Below are 22,839 nucleotides of genomic sequence, written 5' to 3' on the forward strand. Positions count from 1 at the left end.
GAAGCTCTGGCATGCGGTTTATTATCTCAGGGAGTTCTTCAGTCCTGCAAATGCTCCTCTGAATCTAAGTCCTCCCAGAAACTGCAGGAGGTGCTGAGCGCTCTTTATGGCTATTTATTACTGGTCCTTGGAGGCATTTAATTTCACTACCCCAATGGAGAAAGTGTATAAAGCCCTGGAAGTAGGGTTGCCAAATAAAATACATGATGCCCAATTCAATCTGAATTTTAGATAAACAATAAAAAAAATTAGTGTAAGAATGTTACATGCAGCATTTGTCACATATTTATACTAAAAAAATTATTAATTTTTTACTTGCAATTCAAATTTAACTGAGCATCCTACATTTTTATTTTCTAAATCTGGCAACCCTACCTGGGAGGGAGGGACTGACGTGACTAGGGACAGAACTTGTGTATCTCATTTTGCAGATGACAAAACAGTCTTTTTTTAAAAATAAATTTATTTATTTATTTAATTTTTGCCTGCATTGGGTCTTCACTGCTGCACGTGAGCTTTCTCTAGTTGCGGCGAACAGGCGCTTCCTTGCAGTGCACGGGCTTCTCATTGCGGTGGCTTCTCTTGTTGCAGAGCACAAGCTCTAGGCGCTTGGGCTTCAGTAGTTGGGCCACGTGGGCTCAGTAGTTGTGGCTCAGAGGTTCTAGAGCACACGTTCAGTAGTTGTGGCACATGGGCTTAGCTGCTCCGTGGCATGTGGGATCTTCCCAGACCAGGGCTCGAACCTGTGTCCCCTGCATTGGCAGGTGGATTCTTAACCACTGTGCCACCTGGGAAGTCCCTTTTTAAAAAAATTTTTTTTAAATTTATTTATTTAGGCTGCGCCGGTCTTAGTTGCGGCATGCGGGATCTTTTAGTTGTGGCATGCGGGATCTTTTAGTTGTGGCATGTGGACTCTTAGTTGCATGCCACAACTGAGAGTCCGCATGTCTAGTTCCCCGACCAGGGATCAAACCCAGGCCCCCTGCATTGGGAGCGTGGACTCTTACCCACTGGACAACCAGGGAAGTCCCAACAAAACAATCTTAAAGAGGGAAAATAATGAGCCACAACCTCAGGTCTTCAGTGGTTTCTTTGGATCCAGATCTGAGGCTCCCAGAAGCCCCATCCAGTGTCTTCTCTCCATCAACACACAGTTCTGCCACTTTTCAAGTGTTTCCCTGCCTCTGGCATTGAATGCAGAATGGCTCCAGGGAAGTGGGGGACAGCAGCGTGACTAGCAGCGTGACTAAGTGTTCTGCAGGGAAAGCCAGTAAGTGACAGGTGGCATGTGGGCTGCTGGGGTTTCTCTCCCCACTCCTTCCAGCTCTGCATCCCTGCTTCCTTCTCTCTCCAAAGGCCTGGGAAACTCCTTCCCTTGCTGGTGGGGGCCTCTTCCAGCCTTCCTGCCCCTGCTGTAGCAGGGCTGGGTCCTGTCCAAGGTTGACCTGGCTGTCCAAGGCAGAAGGAGGGTGTAGGTGGCTCAAGGCTTTATTAGCCACCAGTCCTACATTCTGACCAGGCCAAGACTAGACTGGCTTTTGGATCAGGGAACTTGGGAGCCAGAGCCACATAGCATGGGAGATGAGGAAATGCCCAGGCTGGGATTCTCTGCCCTCACCAACCCAGCTTCTCCTTGGAGAACCACCAACTACCTACTTACCCTGGATGTCCTAGAATCTTCACAGCATCCTAGGAGGTAGTAGCTATTATTCCTATTTAGAGATTTGGCCACTGAGGTTCAGGGGATTTCCCTAAAACCCCTGAAGTAAGATGTTGATAGTCAGAACTAGCTCCTTGATCTATGTGCCTCTGAAGAAGCCTCACATTAATTCTGGTAGGTTCTACCTCCCAGATCACAGCTAATCTACCCTGTTGGTATGAGCAAGAAGGTTAGGATACCATAGTCCACCCAGCATAGTGGTTCTCAAAATGTGATCCCTAGGCATCAACATCACCTGGGAATTGTTAGAAATGCAAATTCTTGGGCCTGATTCCAGAACTTCCTGACTTAAGAAATTCTGGGTGTGTTAATTGGCAATGTGGGTTTTAATAAGCCCTCCAGCTGATTCTGATGCACTCTAAAGTTTGAGAAGCTGGCATGTAGTAGAAAGAGATGCATTTTTGGAATAAAACGAATAAACATTTAAAACATACATTTGTTTTATATATACTTTTCTTGACATATAATATACAGAAAAATACACATATAAATATGCAGCTTGATGAATTTTCACAAAGTGAACATGCCTGTGTACCAGCAGCCAGATCAAGACACAGAACATTTTTACCAGCCCCAAGAACCCCCTTTTTTGTCTCCTTCCTGGTATTACCTTCCCTCAAAGGTAATCACTATCCTGACTTCAAACACCATACATTAGTTTTGCCTAACATTAGATAGTTTAAAAATTGTATATGAAGACAGAATCTGGAGCGGACTTCGGTTGGATCCCTGGTTCCTGGCTGAGTGATCTTGGACCATTCATCTAATTTCCTTGAGTCTCATTTCCCTCTCTGTATAATGGGCATAAAAATACCTCATACCTTAAAGGCACAGTGTTCCCCAATCTTGCCTAGTGATAAGAATCACCTGGGGCACTAGTTAAAAAATCCACATTCCCCCATTCTTAATAGGACAAAAATTGGTTGGGGGTGCAGAGATTTTTTTTTTTTTAAATTCTTTTTTTCTAAATTTATTCTTTTTTTTGTCATGCGGCACTGCGCAGCTTGCAGGATCTTAGTTCCCCAACCAGGGACTATACCCGCGCCCTCCACAGTGAAAGCGTGGAGCCTAACCACTGGACCGCCAGGGAATCCCCTCTGCCCCCCAATTTTTTTGTAAAAGCACAGATATATGGCACATAAATTGATAAACAGTATGTTTGTGATATTAAAATTTCATGAGGGAATTTAGGAAAAAATGTCTAGGACTTCCCTGGCGGTCCAGTGGTTAAACCTCCGTGCTTCCACTGCAGGGGGCACGGGCCTGGACTGGGAACTAAGATCTCGCATGCTGCGTGGGGCAGCCAGAAAGAAAAAAAAAAAGTGTAAAAATGTTCCTTACAGAGATGATAATTTCAAAAAAAGGTGAGAAACACTGCCTACTACAGTGATTCTCCAAGTGTGGTCTGTGGTTAAAAACGCAAAATCTGAGGCCTGACCTCAGAGTTACCAAATTGGAAATCCTGGGGGTGAGGCCCAGCAAACTATGGTTTAAGTCCTCCACGTGATTCTGATGGGCACTAGAGTTTGAGAACCATTGCGCTAGACAATGTGAATGGGGTGGGGTTATAGGAATCTGTATGTTTAACAAGCTCTCCTAAGATACATTGCAGGAAACATTGACATGGAGGATTTGAAAGTATTTGAAAAGTGTAAGTGACTTTCCAGATGGTAAAATACTACTTTCATTAAGAGGAACACGCTAAACAATAATAGCAAAGGTCACTAATTACTAAGCACTTAGTTGTGCTTCTGGGTCCACTTGCACAGCCTATTCTCACAACCCATGAAGGAAGTTAAGAGGTTGGACTCTGAAACCACACTGCCTGGGTTCTCATCCAGCTTGTGACTTGGTTTGTGCATCTGTAAAGTGAGGAAAATGAAGGTACTTCCCTCATAGATTTGTTGTGAGGATTAAAGAATCTTATTGATCAGGGGACTTCCCTGGTGGTCCAGTGGGTAAGACTCCGTGCTCCCAATGCATGGGGCGCGGGTTCCATTCCTGGTCAGGGAACTAGATCCCGCCTGCATGCCACAACTAAGAAGTCCACACGAAGTCCACATGTGGCAACTAAGACCCTGCATACCGCAACTAAGACCCCACGCAGCCTAAATAAATAAATGTTAAAAACCAAAAAAGAATCTTATTGATCAGCTCTTAGAACACCTGCCATGTTGGCACCACTTACGTATAAGCTGTTTTCATCATCCCTAAGCGCACCCTGTTAAAAGGTGGAGTTGAATCCAATCAATGCAACTCCTGAGTATACTTTCTTAAGGACTAAGCTACAGTTCAGTGGTTCTCAAAGTGTGATCTCCTACCAGTAGCACACCAGAGAGCTTGTCCGAAATGTAAATTATTAAAATTATTAGGTCCTATCCCAGATCTGATGAATTAGAAACCCTGGGGGTGGGGCCCAGTAGTCTTAAGTTTTAACAAGCCCTTCAGGTGATTCTGATGCACACTAGAGTTTTGGATCCGCAGCTACAGCTTTTAGAGGTTCTGGTGTGTGATTAGGAGAGTTTTCAAACAAGCCTAGAGGTACTGGGAGCAATCCAGGCGTCCCTCCCACCTGACTGAGCGCAAACCCCGATTTAGCTGCGCTCATCAGCCTCTACGAGCTCTTCCTGCCGGCAGCGGGCTAGTGCGCAAGGCCTTCTGGGGCTTGTAGGCCGGATCGCTCTCAAGCTGGAGGCGCCTGCGTGTTGGCCGCCAACTCGCTCTAGTAGCTGTGGTTCGGGCTCGGGACCGGCTGCCATCTTAGTCGAGGGACTGAAGAGTCGCCGCCGCCCCGAGTCCCGGTAAAAATCCGCGGGCGGACTGGAGGTAGTTCTGGGGAGAGGGAGGGTCCTGGATAAGCGTGTCCGAGGAGAACGAGGGATGGAGAAGTGCGGCGCGTCAGCCGGGACCCCAGAGCTGCGGCTGCTTCCTCTTCCCCAGAGCCGGTGCCCGTGGGGGGCGCGGGGAGCTCGGGCTAGTGGCAGGGGCCCGGCGGGGGTCGGGGTGGGTCGGCTGGACGCACCCAGCGGCCACTCTTGGGCTTAGGCGTCCGGAGCCCCTCGCCTCGCGGGCGCCAACTTATGAGAGGACTGGGCCGCAGTGGGCGCCCGCAGGGTCTGGCCCCGAGCCCCTCAGCCCCGCCCGGGGGCCACTCTGCCGCGGCCCGGCCTACGCGCGGGGCCGGGCGGCAGCGGCCGGCGCGGGCGACGTGGCCCTGCGAGGGGCGGTGGCCGGGCCCACCTGCCACCCGCTGCCCTTCCCGAGACTTTTTGGAGCCCCCACTCGCGAGAGGGGCCCAGTACAGCGGCTGCCTCTCTTCTCTCTTCCACTCCCCTCCTCCCTCCATTGTCCCCCAGCATGGTGGTCCCGGCCCCGGCGTCCTCCTCCGCGCCCGCTGTCGCCGCGGAGTTTTGCAGACGTGGAGCTGTCACTGTCCTTCCTCCTGAGAGTACCCTTTTCTTTAGTGGAGAGAAGAAAAAAGTAGCCGTGATGAGGACATGACTTAGGGGTGACTAAGTGGGGAACTTAAGTTTTCAGACTTAGCTCCGGGCCGCGACTCAAAGAGAGATAAACACACGGTCTGTGTGCCCCAGGTAGACGTTGGGCCCCAAGTTAGCGATGTAACCAGGTGAATTTGCAAACTACCCGAAATCCACGGTTCCCAATAACAACTCAGCTTGTTGTCTTGGTTATATTCATATCTTAATCTTGTTAGATTTTCTGCCATTATTCTATAGCTTCATTATACTTTTTTGGGAGTGAGTGGTGGGGAAGGAAGAGTGGGATTTTTCTTTGAAAATTAACGAGGCACTTGAGCTAGACACCTATCATTGTACTTAGTTGGGGTGTCGCATGTATTCCTAACATAATTAGGTCTTAAGGAAGTACTAAAGGCAGTGTATTTCCACCCTCAAAATGGGCTAAGGATTTGTTTTTCAGCCGAAGTAAAGTTCTCACGGCAGCTCTGGTGAGAGGCTTCACTGTGTATTCATAGGTTTACTCAAGGTACGATTACTTCATTTTTAAGATTTAGAAATGAAGGTGGAAATTCACCTGCTTTTTTGAACAGTGAATGTAAATTTTTTTGGGTGTGAGTTCAAAAGGAATTCCTTCATCTTCAGCATATGAGTCAAGTCAGCAAGGGTATGATATGAAATAAACAAGTGCAGACTACTTCTTCAGTGTATTCTAGAATAAATCATTTCTACATTAGTTAAAGAATTATCTTTACACCTATTGGAAGAGACAAACCACTAGCCCCCAAATTTGACCATTAGAATAATTAGGGGAGCTTTTGAAAAGTAGAAATTTCAGGGCCTCATTCCCTGAGATTGATTTAATACATTTGGGTTAAAACTTGCCTCAGGCAATTCTGATGGTCTTGGGAACCATTGAGACAAACAATACTTTGGATAAACCAAAAAGCTTTGAGACAATAGAGGAGGTAACCAGTTGTGTCCCGGTTGACCTGAGAAGGAGGAAGGATCTGCTCCTGGACCTAAGTTGGGTGTTAGGTGATGAGTAGGATGGGGATTGTGATGGGGAAAGGGAAGGAGGGCAGACAGAGGAAACACCTTAATACTGTGCGTAAATGGAGAGGATTGTGGAAGAAAAAGAGAGCAGGGAGTGGGATGGGGAAGGAGAGCACTGTGGATGTGAGGCCAGAAAGGTAAAAGGCTACCATATGAAAAGTTCTAAGTATAATGGGAAAAAACTTGTTTTATGTTGTTAGCAATAGATACACATTTTTGAACAGGGAAGTGATATGAGTAGATGTTTGCTTTAGAAAGATTGCTCTGGTGACAAGAGTGAAAAAGGATGGAAGAGTGGCTGTTGCAGAGGTCTAGGTGAGAAGTGAAAGTCTTGACCTTGTAGAGAGGCTGTGGGGATGATCAAGGGATGGGATTTAGTTCTTTACTAGTGCAGTATTGTTGCCCTGTTTTTGTATGAGGATTTCTTTAGGGCCAGTCTGGGTAAAAGGTTCCTTTTCTGTCAAAAGAACCCATTAACAAATCAGAATAATATTGATAGATTATGTATGTTAATGGTATCAGAATGTATTGTTCATTAGCTTTCTTGATCAGGTGCAATTTGTAGAATTTGGAGATTAGACTGAAATTTATGACTATCAATACTATTGATTTAAGCTTGTTGGAAGTGTTTTTCTCCCACCCTTAGAAACTTGGTTGTAGAATTTTAGAGTTGGAAGAGATTGTAGAGATTATCTACAGTCTGCAGTGGCAGATATATTTTGTTTTATGGGCCAACTTTCATTTGAAGTAGCTGCCAAAGCCCTGTGTTGAGAAGGATTTTGATCATATGCATTCTCTGGGAAAGTGAGTTATGATTGATTAGTGATTCCTCCTGTGGACACTAGTTATCTAATGGGTAGTATATGCGCCAGGTATATGCTATTCTTAGACTAGTCCAACCTGTTAGTTTTCTGTTTGCTTAAAAAAAAACCTGGGACTTCCTGGTGGCACAGTGGTTAAGAATCTGCCTGCCAATGCAGGGCACACGGGTCCAAGCCCTGGTCCGGGAAGATCCCACATGCCGAGGAGCAACTAAGTCCGTGTGCCACAACTACTGAGCCTGCACTCTAGAGCCCACAAGCCACAACTACTGAGCCCACGTGCCACAACTACTGAAGCCTGCACGCCTAGAGCTCATGCTCTGCAACAAGAGAAACCACCATAAAGAGAAGGCCACGCACCGCAACGAAGAGTAGCCCCTGCTCGCTGCAAGTAGAGAAAGCCTGCACGCAGCAACGAAGACCCAATGCAGCCAAAAATACATAAATTTAAAAAAGAAAAAAAAAAAACTAGTTAAGAATCAGAGCTAGAAGTAGAACCAAGTTTTGTAACTCTTAGCCTCTTCTCCAGTGTATCAAGATGAATGTGCGCTACTAAAGAGCTTTTGGTATTAGACCAAAAGAAAAAAAGTATTTCTAGCCTGAGCCTCTTGACTGTTTAGTTAAGAGTTTAACAAGGAACTTTGGCCTAGAAGTCAGTTTTGTTGTATTCATTCTGGCTTGAGAAATTTGTGTTGGGACTTCCCTGGTGGTGCAGTGGTTAAGAATCCACCTGCTAATGCAGGGGACACGGGTTCGATCCCTGGTCCAGGAAGATCCCACATCCCGCAGAGCAACTAAGCCCGTGCGCCACAACTACTGAGCCTGCGCTCTAGAGCCCGCGAGCCACAACTGCTGAGCCCGCGTGCCACAACTACTGAAGCCCACGTGCCTAGAGCCCATGCTCTGCAACAAGAGAAGCCACCATAATGAGAAGCCCGCGCACTGCAATGAAGAGTAGCCCCCACTCGCCGCAACTAGAGAAAGGCAGTGCACAGCAACAAAGACCCAACGCAGCCAAAAATAAATAAAAAAATTTATTTAAAAAAAAGAAATTTGTGTTAGTACTCATAGGAAATAGTGTTGTCGTCGTGTCCTCCCCCCCCCACCCAGCCCCGCTTCCTTTCTTGTTCCTCACCCTTCTCTGTTTTGGGTTTTGGGGATTGGTTTCCTTTATATGAATTAAGGCAAAAGTATGTAAAGATTTTTTCCCCCCTTCCTGTATTTATAGCACCTAGCCAAATTCTGGGCTCATAATAAGCACTCAGTAAAGGCATGTTGATTTTTGTGGCTGTAAATGATACTGGCTTTGAGTCAATATAAATTAGCAAGGGGGCGGGTTGCAGAATTGAATTGCAGCATTCTCTGGTTGAGAGGTCAGCTCTCAGCTAAAAATGTTGGGTTGGAAACTAGCCTCACAACTAGAAGTAGTTAACCAGAAGCTGTTCCTTGCCTCTGTCCTCTTTCAGTCTAGCAGTGTACTGTCCTTGGAGAGCTACTGCCAACTCAGCTCTTTACTTCTTTTCAGAACTGGCTATACTCTGATCCTTGGAGTACTTTTTCTTTTCTTATCCCTAGGAGCTTCCAAGTTGCAGGGATAGTCCTTACTGTGACCCCAGTAGGTAGAGCATGTGTTTATATGGCCATCCTCGTTTTGCCATGTAGCTGTACGCAGGTGGGGGTCACCCCTTACGGAGTGTGAGTCATTTTCTCCCCGACTCACCTTCTTATCCTGCCTGCTCCATCAAAAATTATCTGTCCCATGAAACTTTTTAAAGGACATTGTGCTGTCAGATTCCTAAGGTCATTGCTGATCTGATGTGTTTAACCATAGGAATAATGTGTTAATGGACCCTCCTTCCTCTCTCAGGTAACATGCATTTAACAGTGGCCTTCTGGAGACAGCGCCTTAACCCAAAGAAGTGACTCCAAACAGTGAAAACTTCAGGTATGGTGGCACGCCTGTGAGAGAGATTGGGGGGCAAGAATGGTGCTGAGGGTGAGCCCTGGTCATATTAACAGCTGTGAGGAGGTAGGGGGAGACACCAGTGTTCATGCTGGTTAAATCAGTTGGTTGAAGAAATAGACAGTTTCTACTTGGACCTGAAACCCAAAGCTGCCTTTAGAAGGATTAGGCCTATTGTACAATGTGAGCCACATTGTACTCTTAACTTGAGTCCTGAGGACTGACTTTTCTGTTTTTCTAGCTTCCCTAGACATACATAAACTTTTCCCACTTGTGCTATTTTATAAACATTTATCTCTGTATACTTGTCCAGACATGTGCATGTATATGGTTAAAAAGTGTAGGAATTAAAAAGAAGACAGTATGGTTCAGTGGAAAAAGAATAGAGGACTTGGAAAGAAGAGGTCTGGGTTTTGATTTGATTTTGCCACTGACAAACTGATTGTTGGCAAATTACTTAATATTGACAGGACTCAGTTTATATATCTGTAAAATAGATGTGTTGATTCCTACCTGCCTCCCTGGCATTGTTGTGAGGATCAAATATTGGGTTGGCCAAAAAGTTCTTTCGTACGTTTTTCTGTAAGATGTTACGGAAAAACCCAAACGAACTTTTTGGCCAACCCAATAAAATAATACATATTAAATCTTTAGAAAAAAAATGAATTCACAGCTTATGGCATTATGTAGATCTACCAGGTGGGAGGAGTTGGCAATAATATTGAAAAGGAAAGCAGGACAGGACAGATGCACTTTAAAAGATCAGGAGAGGAAAAATAATAAAAGAACAGGAGAGAGAAAAGGAAGACTACTGGTTAAGAATGAAAGTAGAGCATAGGAAATGTCAAGCAGTAAGAGAATAGGGAGTGAATGAAGTAGAGCATGTGAATTGGTTGGTGAGAAAGCTGAATAGGAGGAGAGGATCCCTTTCATTTGCCTAACCCTAACCTTGCAACTGTTGTCATTACCACCTTTCTTCATATGTGTCTCATCCATAGTGGGCTTCTTGTCTCCACTGTAAATGTCATAATAATAAAATGTTTATTATTCATTCAACTGTGTGACCCTTTGTGTTTAGCGTATATTTTTGTTAACAAATTGCCTTATAAATGCCAAGAGACCAAGGCTGTGACTTGCTTATTATGGTATCCCAGGTCACTGCTATAATAAAATATGTGCTTAATCTGTTTTTTTTTTTAATAATTATGGAGAGAAAAGAAAGAGATAGGGTGCTTTGTGAGAGATACTAGGGAAGGGAAGTGGTAAGAGGAAAAGTAGATAAATAAGAGATAGTAAGAAGAATTCTCAGAGGATAATGAAAGGGAAGACATGAAAATGAAAAAAATATGTAGAACAGAAGGGAAAAAGATGGTGTTATCTGCAGTTAATGGAACAAGGCAAATTTCATATCTTTAATGGTGATGTAATACCTCACAAAAAGTTATGTACTGGGAAAGATCATTTTCCATACCAAATATCTTTAAAATATTTCTAAAAGTATCCACTTCATCCTGAGCTCACAGAGTAGTTCTTTGTGGGAAGAAAACTGGGCCAATATTCAGGAGACATGGGTTCTGGCCTTGGTATTGCTTGTTACTTAAATTCTGTGATCTTGAGCAATTCGCTTAAATCTCTCTGGACTGCATTGCTTGTCTATTGAAAGTATGAACACAATGCTCTCTCCTAGCTCTTTGATTATTCTCTGTGCTTCATATGCCGGCTCACTAATTTTTCAGGGCTTTGTTGATATCATAATATAGGACTGGTCTCAGGAAAATCTTATAATAGGACTTCATAAAATCCAGTGCTTTATAAATGAGAAGCCATTTTATTTAAGTTCTACTTTATTTATTTATTTATTTGTTTATTTTATTTTATTTTTTTTTGGCTGTGCCGCGTGGCTTGCAAGATGTTAGTTCCCCAACCAGGGATCGAACCATGCCCCCTGCAGTGGGAGTGTGGAGTTCTAACCACTGGACTGCCAGGGAATTCCCTTAAGTTCTACTTTAAACATTGGTAGAGAGACTTACAGGAAATCTAAGTATAGGAATGTTAAGTTTATAACACTTAATAAGCATTTATTGAGCCCCTGTTATGCTAGGTCCCAAGGGGTACTCTGCCTCAAGGATTTTGTGTTTTTGTCAGGAAAACAAACTTGTTCACCAGTAATTATTGTAAAAAGCAAGGTGATAAATGCTATAATAAGGATTTTGTTGCACTGCAATTTAAGATACTTGGATATCTTGGTTCCTTTAATATAATTGAATATATGCTAACTGCTGCTTTGTGCTAGACATTGCAGGGACTCATGGAAAAAGCAGTCCCTGCCCTCAAGAAACTTGCAGTTTTTTTCACGTCTACAAACTGTTTACCCTAATAGATATAACCTTCTACTCCAGGAGAGAGAAGGAGTTTTGTACTGAATCATCACTTTGTATTTTTAAACTAAGAATTCGTCTGCATATTGAACTTACCTTACTCCAGAAATAGTCTGATAACAAATATATGTTATTTTATTGGATTCCCTAAACTTTGTCAATTACAGAGAAATTTTTCTTTAAAGACCAGGAAAAAAATCCAGAAATGCCATCTGCATTTAGGGGAACTGTGGTTTGCTTTTTAGTCATTTGTGTAAAGAAAGAACAGGCTCTAAAATTTAGTCTTTGATTCTTCGTTCCAGAGAGTCAGTTCAGTTGGTCACAGAGGAGAGTACAGTAGGGAATCATATTGTAGGGGTTAACTGTGTACTGGAGTTAGATTGTCTGATTTTGAATTCTGGCTCTACCGTGTCCTGGCAGTATGACCTTGGCCAAGTTGCTTAACTTCTTTTTTTTCTGTTTAATTTATTTATTAAGTTTTTGGCTGTGTTGGGTCTTCGCTGCTATGCATGGGCTTTCTCTATAGTTGTGGCGAGCGGGGGCTACTCTTCATTGTGGTGTGCGGGCTTCTCGTTGCGGTGTCTTCTCTTGTTGCGGAGCATGGGCTCTAGGCCCGCTGGCTCAGTAGTTGTGGCTCGTGGGCTCTAGAGTGCAGGCTCAGTAGTTGTGGTGCACGGGCTTAGTTGCTCTGAGGCATGTGGGATCTTCCCACACCAGGGCTTGAACCTGTGTCCCCCACATTGGTAAGCAGATTCTTAATCACTTCGCCACCAGGGAAGCCCTGCTTAACTTCTTTGTGCCTTAGTTTCCTCATCTGTAAATTGAGAATAATAGTAGCATGTATCCATAGGGTTGTTGTGTGGAGTAAATGAGATAATGTATTTTTGCTTGAACAATAGTTGGCTCAAAATAAGCAGGAAATGTTAATTGCCAGTATTACTGTTGTTGTCATTATCACATTATCATCATCACCAACCTTGTCCTTAAAATTATCTTCTCAATTTATTAATTCATTCAGTAAATTTATCTAGAGTGAGCACTGTAAAGTCAAATGCCTACAAGGGCTAGATGAACATTTTAAACAGTAATGACAGATCAGATTGGGACTTAAGTGATTTAGGGAATTCATGTCACTCCAGTGAGGCAGCTGTTATGCAGCTTTGGCTCACTTTATTTTTTTTAAATTGAGGTGAAATTCATCTTTTTAAAATACATGATTCAGTGTTGGCTCACTATTGATCTGGCAGGGGGCTGAGGGGGGTGGCATGTAGACAGAGTGTGGCCTGAACATCTTAACTTTTTTCTGAGCAGAAGCTAGAATTCCAGATTTTGTGAGAAATTTTTATTTTTAAATGTTGGCAACTTAATGAATTCATAAAAAATTTCTGTGAGCCAAGCAAATCACCACTGTGGGCAGGATTTGTCTTGTGGGTTGCCATTCTGCAGCCTCTGATCTGGGGCTCAATTTTTTGCAGCATAACCCACGTTCCCTGCCCTCTGGGAAGAAAGTCCTTACCCACATAGAGATTTTTAAAGTTCAAGCAATACCTTAGAGCAGTCTAGGGCTGAATGAGGAGTATATAGAATAATTAAGGCAAAGAGGAGGAGAGAAGTTATTTAAAACTGGGATTCAGAATGGGCAAAATGGCAGGAATGGACTTGAGATGGTGGAAGTACAGTGAATTTAGATTAATCTGAAGAGGGTTTGTGTGGTCCGCGTAAGAAGAGAAAGTTTGGAAAAATTAAGAGAGACCAGTGTAGGGGCAGAAAAAATTTCTCTTCTTCCCTTCTAGGTTCTTTGGCTGGTCTAATCATTGATATAAGACAGATTAACAGGAGAAAAACAAATTTCCTAAATATGGTATGGGAGCCCCATAAAAGTATGAGACCCAAAGGGCAGCCAGCTAATAGAGGCTTATATGAACATCCTGAGCTAAGGAAAGGGGTAGGGGCCTGGGGATACAAAAGGAAGAGGAGAGGAGATGTTTGGAAAATAAAGGTTGCCTTGATACGCAGGTAAGTTTCTTAGGTAAAAAGATATCTCTGGCAATAGTTCTCTTCTTGGTACAGGCCTCCCTTCCAGTGTAAATTTAGGCAGTTGAGGGGGAGGTAAAGAGCTTTTACTGAATCTGCTGAGTTTTTATTGTTTTTAGCTCAAAATAATCCTTATGCCAAAGTAGCATATTTTGGGGTGAAAAATTCTGCTCCCCTTCACCAGCCTTCTTATTTTGGGATAACCTTAAGTCCTGTTGACTGACAGGATGAAATGGTATTTTATGAAGATTTATTTGGTAATATTGAGGTCTACAAGTATTTACTAGGGTTGGTAGGGTCTGGAGGTAGGGAGACCAGGCTAGGGAGGTGGTAGTGAGAATGGAAAGCGACAGACAGAAGCTTGTATTTGGGTCACCCTGTGACAGTAGGACCCTGCAGTAAAGAGGGCAGATTTTGAAAGCTTTTCTCATATTCATTCTTTGAATGAAAAACTGGGATATGTGAGGATAATGCTAAAGAGGCTATCCCTCTTTCTTTCTTTTTTTGGCTGCGTTGGGTCTTCGTTGCTGCGCGCAGGCTTTCTCTCGCTGTGGCGAGTGGGGGCCACTCTTTGTTGCAGTGCACGGGCTTCTCATTGCGGTGGCTTCTCTTGTGGAGCACAGACTCTAGGCGTGTGAGCTTCAGTAGTTGTGGCTCGCGGGCTCTAGAGCGCAGGCTCAGTAGTTGTGGCGCATGGGCTTAGTTGCTCCGCGGCATGTGGGATCTTCCTGGACCAGGGCTCAAACCCGTGTCCCCTGCATTGGCAGGTGGATTCTTAACCACTGCGCCACGAGGGAAGTTCTATGCCTCTTTTTTCATGTTGTGGATCTTCATTACTCAGCCCCAGCACCCTCTTTAATGATGGATCACGTACATAGTCTTATGATTTCCCAGCTTCATAAGAAGAATAGAAAAGGAAGAATCAAAGTAGTTCAACTGCTTATTACATTTCTAGTTTCACATTTTTGGTCAGCTCAGTTAACCTCTGAGGAGTTTCTGTAGACTTCAGTTTAAACATGGAATTTTTGTGTTTAACAAGGTTTGGAAACACTAACAAAAGATCTTCTCATGGAAAAGATGTAGAATTTTGTTGCAGAAACTTGACACAGTAATTAATTTATGATTTAGAATGTTTAAAAAAACTGATAAATGTAGAAAGGTGGAATGTGTTTATTTTGTATAAACAGAGAGTGATTTTTAGGATTTATTTTTCACCAGGCCTTTTGTTCTGTTTATACTTCCTCATGAAAATTTTCTTGACATACACAGGAAAGTTAATTCCTTATTCTTGACTAAAATGCAAAATGTAGTTATTGTAAGTAGTCTTTTTAGAAAGTAATTTGAATAGCGTGTTAGATATAGCCTGAGCATTCAGAATATTTGAGATAGTAACATTTCCCTCACTGATGAATAAGAATACTGAACTGGGCCTATGAAAAGTAGACAAAGTTGCCGCCATCATAGAGATGCAGCAACAGCGTCAAATTGAGCTAAATTTAAGTCTCATTTAATGGAAAAGGGATTTGTTTTTTGTTTCTTGAACTTTTGAAGCATGGTCTAACCTAGATTTTGGAGTTCATTTGTTCTGAAAAATTAAAAGGGATTTTTAGGTGGCTCATTTAATTATAGGTCTGCTGTGGAAGGAAAAGAACGTGGAAGAGGGATTAGCTGCATTTGCTTCTGTGGAAAGCTAGTAGTCAAAGAGAAATCCTAGATTATCTTTTTTTTCCCTTGAATTTCTGGAAGGAAAGAATTACTATAGGTCTTAATTAAAAACTGTATTATGTATGTATTGAAATGTGCAGAACCTAGGTACTGCTGCTTTTCCTTGTCCAGAATATTGCTGACATTGATCTGCAGTCATCTATTCTCCCTTTGTCTTTGCCCTTCAGGGTGTAAACTGTTTTCCTTTTTTTCATCTTGTTGGGGTTTTGGGAGAGTATGGAGATGTAGCACATATGTTCAGTCTGCCCTGTTTGATTTTACCATATAAATTGATGTTTTCATTTCTAAGGGGCAAAGAAAATGATGAACTTACTTGTCCTGATTATTTTTCGTTTGTTACTGTGGTAAAATATACATAACAAAAATTTACAGTTTTAACCATTCTTAAGCGTTCAGTTCAGTGGCATTAAATCTATTCACATTGCTGTACACCTGTTACCACTATGCATCTCCAGAATTTCATCATTCCAAACTGAAACTCTGTACCTCATATTAAGCAATAACGCCATTCCCCTCCTCTAGTCCCTGGTAACCGCTATGCTAATTTTTGTCTCTATGTAGAATTTGACTATTCTAGGTACCTCATGTAAGTAGAATCATACAATGTTTGTCCTTTGTGGCTGGCTTATTTAACTTACCACAGTGTCTTCAAAGTTCATGTTGTAGCATGTTCCAGAATTTCATTCCTTTTAAAAAGCTGAATAATATTCCATTTTATGTGTATATCACATTTTGTTTATCAATTCTTCTATTGATGGACAGTTGGGTTACCTTTTGGCTATTGTGAATAGTGATGCTATGAATGTGGCTGTATAAATATCTGTTTGAGTCTCTCCTTTCAGTTCTTTTAGGTATATTCCCAGACGTGGAATTGGTGGATCAAGTAGGAATTGCAGGTTTTTTTGGTGGTTGTTTTTAAATTTATTTTTTTATTGAAGTATAATTGATTTACAATGTTGTTAATTTCTGCTGTACAGCAGAATGACTCAATTATGCACATATATACATTCTTTTTTATATTGTTTTCCATTATGGTTTATCCCAGGATATTGAATGTAGTTCGCTGCGCTATACAGTAGGACCTTGTTGTTACTAATTCCATGTTAATTTTTTTAGGATCCACCATAGTGTTTTCTGCAGCAGCTATACCATTTTACATTCCCACCAGCAGTTCACAAGAGTTCCAGTTTTCTACACCCATGCCAACGTTTCATTTGTTTTCTTTACTTTAAAGAATAGTCATCCTTATGGGAGAAGTGGTATCTCATTGTGGGTTTTTTTCTCATTTCTCCAGTGCTTAGTGGTATTGAGTGTCTTTTCATGTGCTATTTGTATATCTTTTTTGGAGAAATGTCTGTTCAATTCCTTTGCCCATTTTTTAATTGGGTTGTTTGGTTTTTTGGTGTCTTAATTATCTTGTAGGCTGCAGCCTACCTCTTCTGGGTCTTGTGCTAGTCCTCCTTCTTTCCTATTGTTGACAAAGCAGCTAGAACCATTCTCTAATATATAGTCCCTCAGTAAATGGATGTTTGATAAAATGTTAAAAGTAGTGCTTTCTGGAAAGATGAGGGTTGGTTGGGGCATGACCTTCATTACATTTTTCTCTAGTTTTGGAATTGTCTATTCTCTTTTAACCATTTACTTGGTGGGGTAAACATTTATAAAGGATAGGGAAAGAAGTCTCTGTGTCATCCAAGTTTTATTTTATTTTTATTTATTTATTTAAAAAATTTTATTATTGATGGCTGCGTTGGGTCTTCGTTGCTGCAGGTGGGCTTTTTCTCTAGTTGTGGCGAGCGGGGGCTACTCTTTGTTGCGGTGCGTGGGCTTCTCATTGCAGTGGCTTCTCATTGCGGAGCATGGGCTCTAGGCACGTGGCCTTCAGTAGTTGTGGCTCACGGGCTCTAGAGTGCAGGCTCAGTAATTGTGGCTCACGGGCTTAGTTGCTCCGTGCCATGTGGGATCTTCCTGGACCAGGGCTTGAACCCGTGTCCCCTGCATTGGCAGGTGGATTCTCAACCACTGCGCCACCAGGGAAGCCCCCCAAATTTTATTTTGGAGAAGGAAAATATGGGATCTTATTAAAAGAAATTTGGCTCTTAGAGGACTTGCTCTTCCTGTTTGCCTAAGAAAATATGAATCAGCCTGAGGTATCCAGACAAGGGTTTTACTTTCTGTAATTCTGAAGGGAAAAATGTCTGTTTTAATTATTTCAGTGATTACTTGATTTTGTGTGATGATTTGGAATTTCTTATTTTGAGACTGTGCTGTTTGGTAGGGTTCTTTTTGTTTTTGTTCAAGAGGGGTTTGAGAGTGGTCCTAAACTCAATATATATTTTAATAATTTTGAAAAGGACCAAACTGAATAAGTTCAAGTACAGCAATGACATAAGTATTTTTTTTCATTTGTTTCCCTGTTTTTCTCTGTTTTCTTTTTTTTTATTTTGGCTGACTTATGGAACTGTGGCTTTAAATCATGAAATTAACATTGAGCAAGGTTAGAGATCTCAGTTTTTGGCTGCGTCTTCTGTTCTGACCTTGGACAATCCATTTTGATTGGGTTGTTTATCTTATTATCAAGCTGTAAGAGTTCTTTGTGAATTCTGGATGTAAGTCCTTTATCAGATATGCGTTACATTTTACCAATATATTCTCCCAGCCTTTGGCTTGTCTTTTCATTTTCTTAATAGTGTCTTTTGAAGAGTAGAAGTTCCTAATTTTAATGAGGCTTAATTTCTCGGTTTTTTCTTTTATGGATGGTACTTTTGGTGTCACAGCTAAGAAATCTTTGCTTAATTGGGCAATCCATTTAACTTTCGTGGATTTCCATATGTTTATCTGTGAGAACAAATAAGATGTGTGTGGTATTTTGCCTTCTTTGAAATGATATTTTTAATCAGTTCCTTCGGCACTCAAAGTAGAGGAGGTAGTCTTGGAATAGAATACTAAGGTGAAAATCTGCTGGCCCAAATTGGAGTGTAGAATTGGCTCTGCTTTCATAATCCTATTTGTTTCCTAATGGATAAGTGGTAATTTGTTTCTCTTCCCTTCCCCCAGTATTTAGGGCTCTTGGAAGTAAATGATTCTCTCTCTGATTTTTTTTCTGGGTTTTTAATACAGTGTTTATAACAATGCTTTTTTAGTTCTTTTAATATAAATGCATGAATTTGTTTATAAAGTATACATAGACATTACTCATTAACTCATTAGTATTGATATCTAGTTTACTTGATAGTTCTTAAATAATGTGTAAAAATGATCTGAGAAAGGTTTGCTGGAAGGATGGGGATAGTGGCTATCCAGGGTCTTATTTTGAGGAGAATTCATGGGTTTTAAGAGATAGAAATAAGAGTTTCTTGGAAGCCAGGAAATTCAACTTTATATTTAATTAGGTTGTATAATTTCACACAAGCATTGGTTGCAAAAGAGAGCAATAGTTATAGTAGTACAACAAGTAGTTATATTTATTGTGGCATGTCGAATCCTTTAAACTCTAGCGGTAAATAGTCAAAGCCAGGACACAGCTTGTAACAGTAGTTAATATTATCATGTTTGTCAGAAAGCTGTTTGGGAGAACTAGGAGAAAATTGCCTTCTGCAATACTGGGTACAAAGTTCAGACCTGCAAATGAATGCTAAAGGTTCCAATTCTGGTGCCAGTTTTCTTAAACTCTTATACTATTGAACCTTGAAAGTTGTACCTTCCTTTATTTCTCTTTGAATAAGATAATTGTCTTTTTATGTATATGCTTTAGAATCCACGCTGGATTCCCATTTGGCTGGAAAATGGGAAAGAACTGTCAGTGATCTGAGATCATTACGTGATGTTCAGAGCCAAGGTGTCACTGTTGTGGGGGATACGGGGTGGTCCAAATCCTACTTCTCTATTAAGGTAACTTTCTCCAGTAAATAGGAAAGCAGCTTTTCCCCATCATGAGTGGGTTGGAGTTCATTTTCTCTCCTTTTCTTGAGAAATTAAGTTACGGAAATGAGTAATTACTTTCTGCCCTAACGCAAAGAACTCTTATCCCCTCTGACAATATAACACGTACACCAAGGTTAGCTTCTTTGTTATCATTAGTGGAGAATGGGATCTAAACATTGCTCCTTAGTCTCTGCTGCTGTGTTCCCAGTGAACAGGAATTAGTTTTCAACCCAGCTGGGTAGTGTGGCTACTGGTTGCATACACAGGAACCGTTACCAACTCCCATGTTTCCACTTCCAACTGGATTGAGGCTGGGGTCCATTCTTAACAAATATGTATTTATTTATTTGGCTCCTCCGGGTCTTAGTTGTGGCACTTGGGATCCTCGTTGCTGCGTGCGGGATCTTCTTTGCAACAGTGGGATCTAGTTCCCTGACCAGGGATCGAACCCTGGCCCCCTACATTGGGAGCACAGTCTTAACTACTGGACCACCAGGGAAGTCCCTGGAGTCCATTCTTCATAGTAGTGGCTGGTGAATGAAGACAGATTTTTCAAAACGGATCCTTTGATACATAACTCTTTTGAGTAGGGGTTTGGGAACTTGGCTGAGTGGCCCTACCCATGGGAGACTACTCAGTATTTACAGTTACCATGTATGCTTCTGTATTTTAGTAAGGCTGAGAGTTTGACTTCATTTGGTTTTAGTTCTCTGAATACCACTGTGTACTTTAGCTCTTTGAACTCTGTACTTTCTGTTTCAACAAGCAAGTTTTCTCCTTACTGGTTTTGTGTGTTTTCTGAAATGTCTTTTTGGTGGCTTCTTTTTTCTTTTTGGTTGCATTGGGTCTTCATTGCTGCACGCGGGCTTTCTCTAGTTGTGGCGAGCGGGAGCTTCTCTTTTTTTTTTTTTTTTAATTAATTCATAGGATCAAATTATTTTCCTTTATTTATTTATTTATTTATTTATTTATTTATTTATTTATTTATTTTTGGCTGTGTTGGGTCTTCGGTTCGTGCGAGGGCTTTCTCTGGTTACGGCAAGTGGGGGCCAATCCTCATCGCGGTGTGGGGACCACTCTTCATCGCGGTGCGCGGGCCTTTCACTATCGCGGCCCCTCCCGCTGCAGGGCACAGGCTCCAGATGCGCAGGCTCAGTAGTTGTGGCTCACGGGCCCAGCTGCTCCGTGGCATGTGGGATCTTCCCAGACCAGGGCTCGAACCCGTGTCCCCTGCATTAGCAGGCAGATTCTCAACCACTGCGCCACCAGGGAAGCCCGGGAGCTTCTCTTGTTGCGGAGCACGGGCTCTAAGCACACGGGCTTCAGTAGTTGCAGCACGTGGGCTCAGTAGTTGTGGCTCGTGGGCTCTAGAGTGCAGGCCTCAGTAGTTGTAGCACACGGACTTAGTTGCTCCGGCATGTGGAATCTTCCAGGACCAGGGATTGAACCGTTTCCCCTGCATTGGTGGCGGATTCTTAACCACTGTGCCACCAGGGAAGTCCTTGGTGGCTTTTAAGAAATTATAGGCCTATATGAAATTATTGAAGGGTTTTCTAGGTCACAGTAGATGTGGCCTATAAAAATAACTGATTATGTTGGATATGTTATTCCTGAAAATAAACCAGGCAAATTTCATAATATCCTGGTTATTTAATAATTTATCTATAAATAGGATATTTAAAAATAAGACTACAAATGTAGTTTGTCTGTTTGTTGCTTACGGGACAAGATGTTACTGAAATAATCTTGTGAAATGTCTTTTTCCACTGCCTTTCAGGAAGATGTTAAGGTTAGAAGGTTTTTTAAAAATATTTGTTTATTTTATTTATTTTTGTCTGTGTCGGGTCTTAGTTGTGGCACACGGGATCTTCGTTGAGGCATGTGGGATCTTTCGTTGTGGCGGGTGGGCTTCTCTCTAGTTGTGGTGTGCAGGCTCTAGGGCACATGGGCTCTGTAGTTGTGGTGCTCGGGTTCCAGATCATGTGGGCTCTGTAGTTTGTGGCACGTGAGCTCTAGTTGAGGTGTTTGAGCTCAGTCGTTGTGGTACACGGACTTAGTTGCCCTGCGGCATGTGGGATCTTAGATCCCTGACCAGGGATCAAACCCACGTCCCCTGCATTTTAAGGCGGATTCTTTTCTTTTCAAATTTTTAAATAAATTTTATTTATTTATTTACTTTTACTTTTGGCTGCCGTGGGTCTTTGTTGCTGTGCGCGGGCTTTTTCTCTAGCTGCAGCGAGCGGGGGCTGCTCTTCGTTGCAATTCATGAGCTTCTCATTGGGTGGCTTCTCTTGTTGCAGAGTACGGGCTCTAGGCACGTGGGCTTTAGTAGTTGTGGCGCTCGGGCTCAGTAGTTGTGGCTCGCGGGCTCTAGAGTGAAGGCTCAGTAGTTGTGGTGCATGGGCTTAGTTGCTCCGTGGCATGTGGGATCTTCCTGGACCAGGGCTCGAACCCATGTCCCCTGCACTGGCAGGCGGATTCTTAACCACAGCACCACCAGGGAAGCCCCTAAGGAGGATTCTTTACTACTGGACCACCAGGGAAGTCCCAAGGTTAGTTTTTATTGCTGGCAATGTAGACATTCTGTCACATTTTTCTAGTGTGATAGTAAACATTACTCAAAATAAATGATATAAAAGTGTTAAGAACTGGCCCTATTTTAAGTTTCTTTATAACTGACAGACTAATAAGTAATAGATTATTTTAATATTGTACTAGATTTTAGATTCAAACTGATATCTTCATTGGTTCAAGTCAGTGGTTTACTAGGTGAAGATACAGGCTCTGCACCACTGTATTTGATTGTGAAGGGACTTCCCTGGTGGCACAGTGGTTAAAAATCTGCCTGCCAATGCAAGGAACACGGGTTCAAGCCCTGGTCTGGGAAGATTCCACATGCCGTGGAGTAACTAAGCCCTTGCGCCACAGCTGCTGAGCCTGCGCTCTAGAGCCTGCAAGCCACAACTACTGAAGCCCGCACGCCTAGAGCCCGTGCTCCGCAACAAGAGAAGCCACTGCAATGAGAAGCCTGTGCACCTCACCAAAGAGTAGCCCCCACTCGCTGCAACTAGAGAAAGCCCGGACGCAGCAACGAAGACCCAACACAGCTAAATAAATAAATGAATTTATATTAAAAAAAAAAGATAGGTTAATCTAGCTGTGAGATGTAGATGTAAAAGAGAGATACTAGAAAGGAAGAATGAGTCCTGGAGAGATCTCCCCAAGATATATAGGAGATCTAATGTCAATTTTTTTTCTTTTTTGTTGTAGAAACTATTTTAAGAGCATTTTTTGTCATTCACATTGGGAATATGCTTTTTGTAGACAGGTTTGTTGAGATGTAACCTACACATAATAAAATACATTCTTTTTAGGTATACAGGTCTTTGAATTTCGATAAACACTTGAAATCTTTACTTGTGCTCTTTTGTAGTCATTCATCTCTCCCCAGCCCCATTCCTTAGGAAGCACTGATGTGTTTTCTGTCCCAGTAGTTTTGGCTTTTCCAGAATGTCATGTAAATAGAATCATAGAGTATGTTAGTTTCCTAGGACTGCTGTAACAAATTAGCACAAACTGGGCAGTTTAAAACAACACAACTTCAGTTTTTCATGTTTTAGGAGTCTAAAGGGCCAAAATAAGGCATCACTGGAGTTGGAACCTCTCAGAGGGAGAATCTGTTCAATGCTTCTGATGATTGCTGGCATTCCTTGTCTTGTGTATACATCTCTCCAGTCTATGT

At 42.3% G+C, this 22,839-nt stretch overlaps 1 protein-coding gene across 4 annotated transcripts in view; it reads left to right on the plus strand.

Annotated features, from left to right (window-relative positions):
• The first annotated feature begins 4,397 nt into the window (after positions 1 to 4,397).
• Positions 4,398 to 22,839, plus strand: part of ITCH (itchy E3 ubiquitin protein ligase) — a 126,854-nt gene continuing 108,412 nt past the window's right edge. For 3 of the 4 annotated variants that reach the window (XR_009005404.1, XM_007193257.3, XM_007193259.3), the window contains exons 1-2: positions 4,411 to 4,546; positions 8,941 to 9,018. The gene's annotated coding sequence lies outside the window, so the exon portion shown is untranslated. Of the gene's footprint in view, positions 4,547 to 8,940; positions 9,019 to 22,839 lie in introns of all 4 variants that reach the window. The other variant, XM_007193258.2, reaches the window with a different exon arrangement.

Source organism: Balaenoptera acutorostrata, chromosome 15 (genome assembly GCF_949987535.1).
Source record: "Balaenoptera acutorostrata chromosome 15, mBalAcu1.1, whole genome shotgun sequence".
NCBI classification, from domain to species: Eukaryota; Metazoa; Chordata; class Mammalia; order Artiodactyla; family Balaenopteridae; genus Balaenoptera; species Balaenoptera acutorostrata.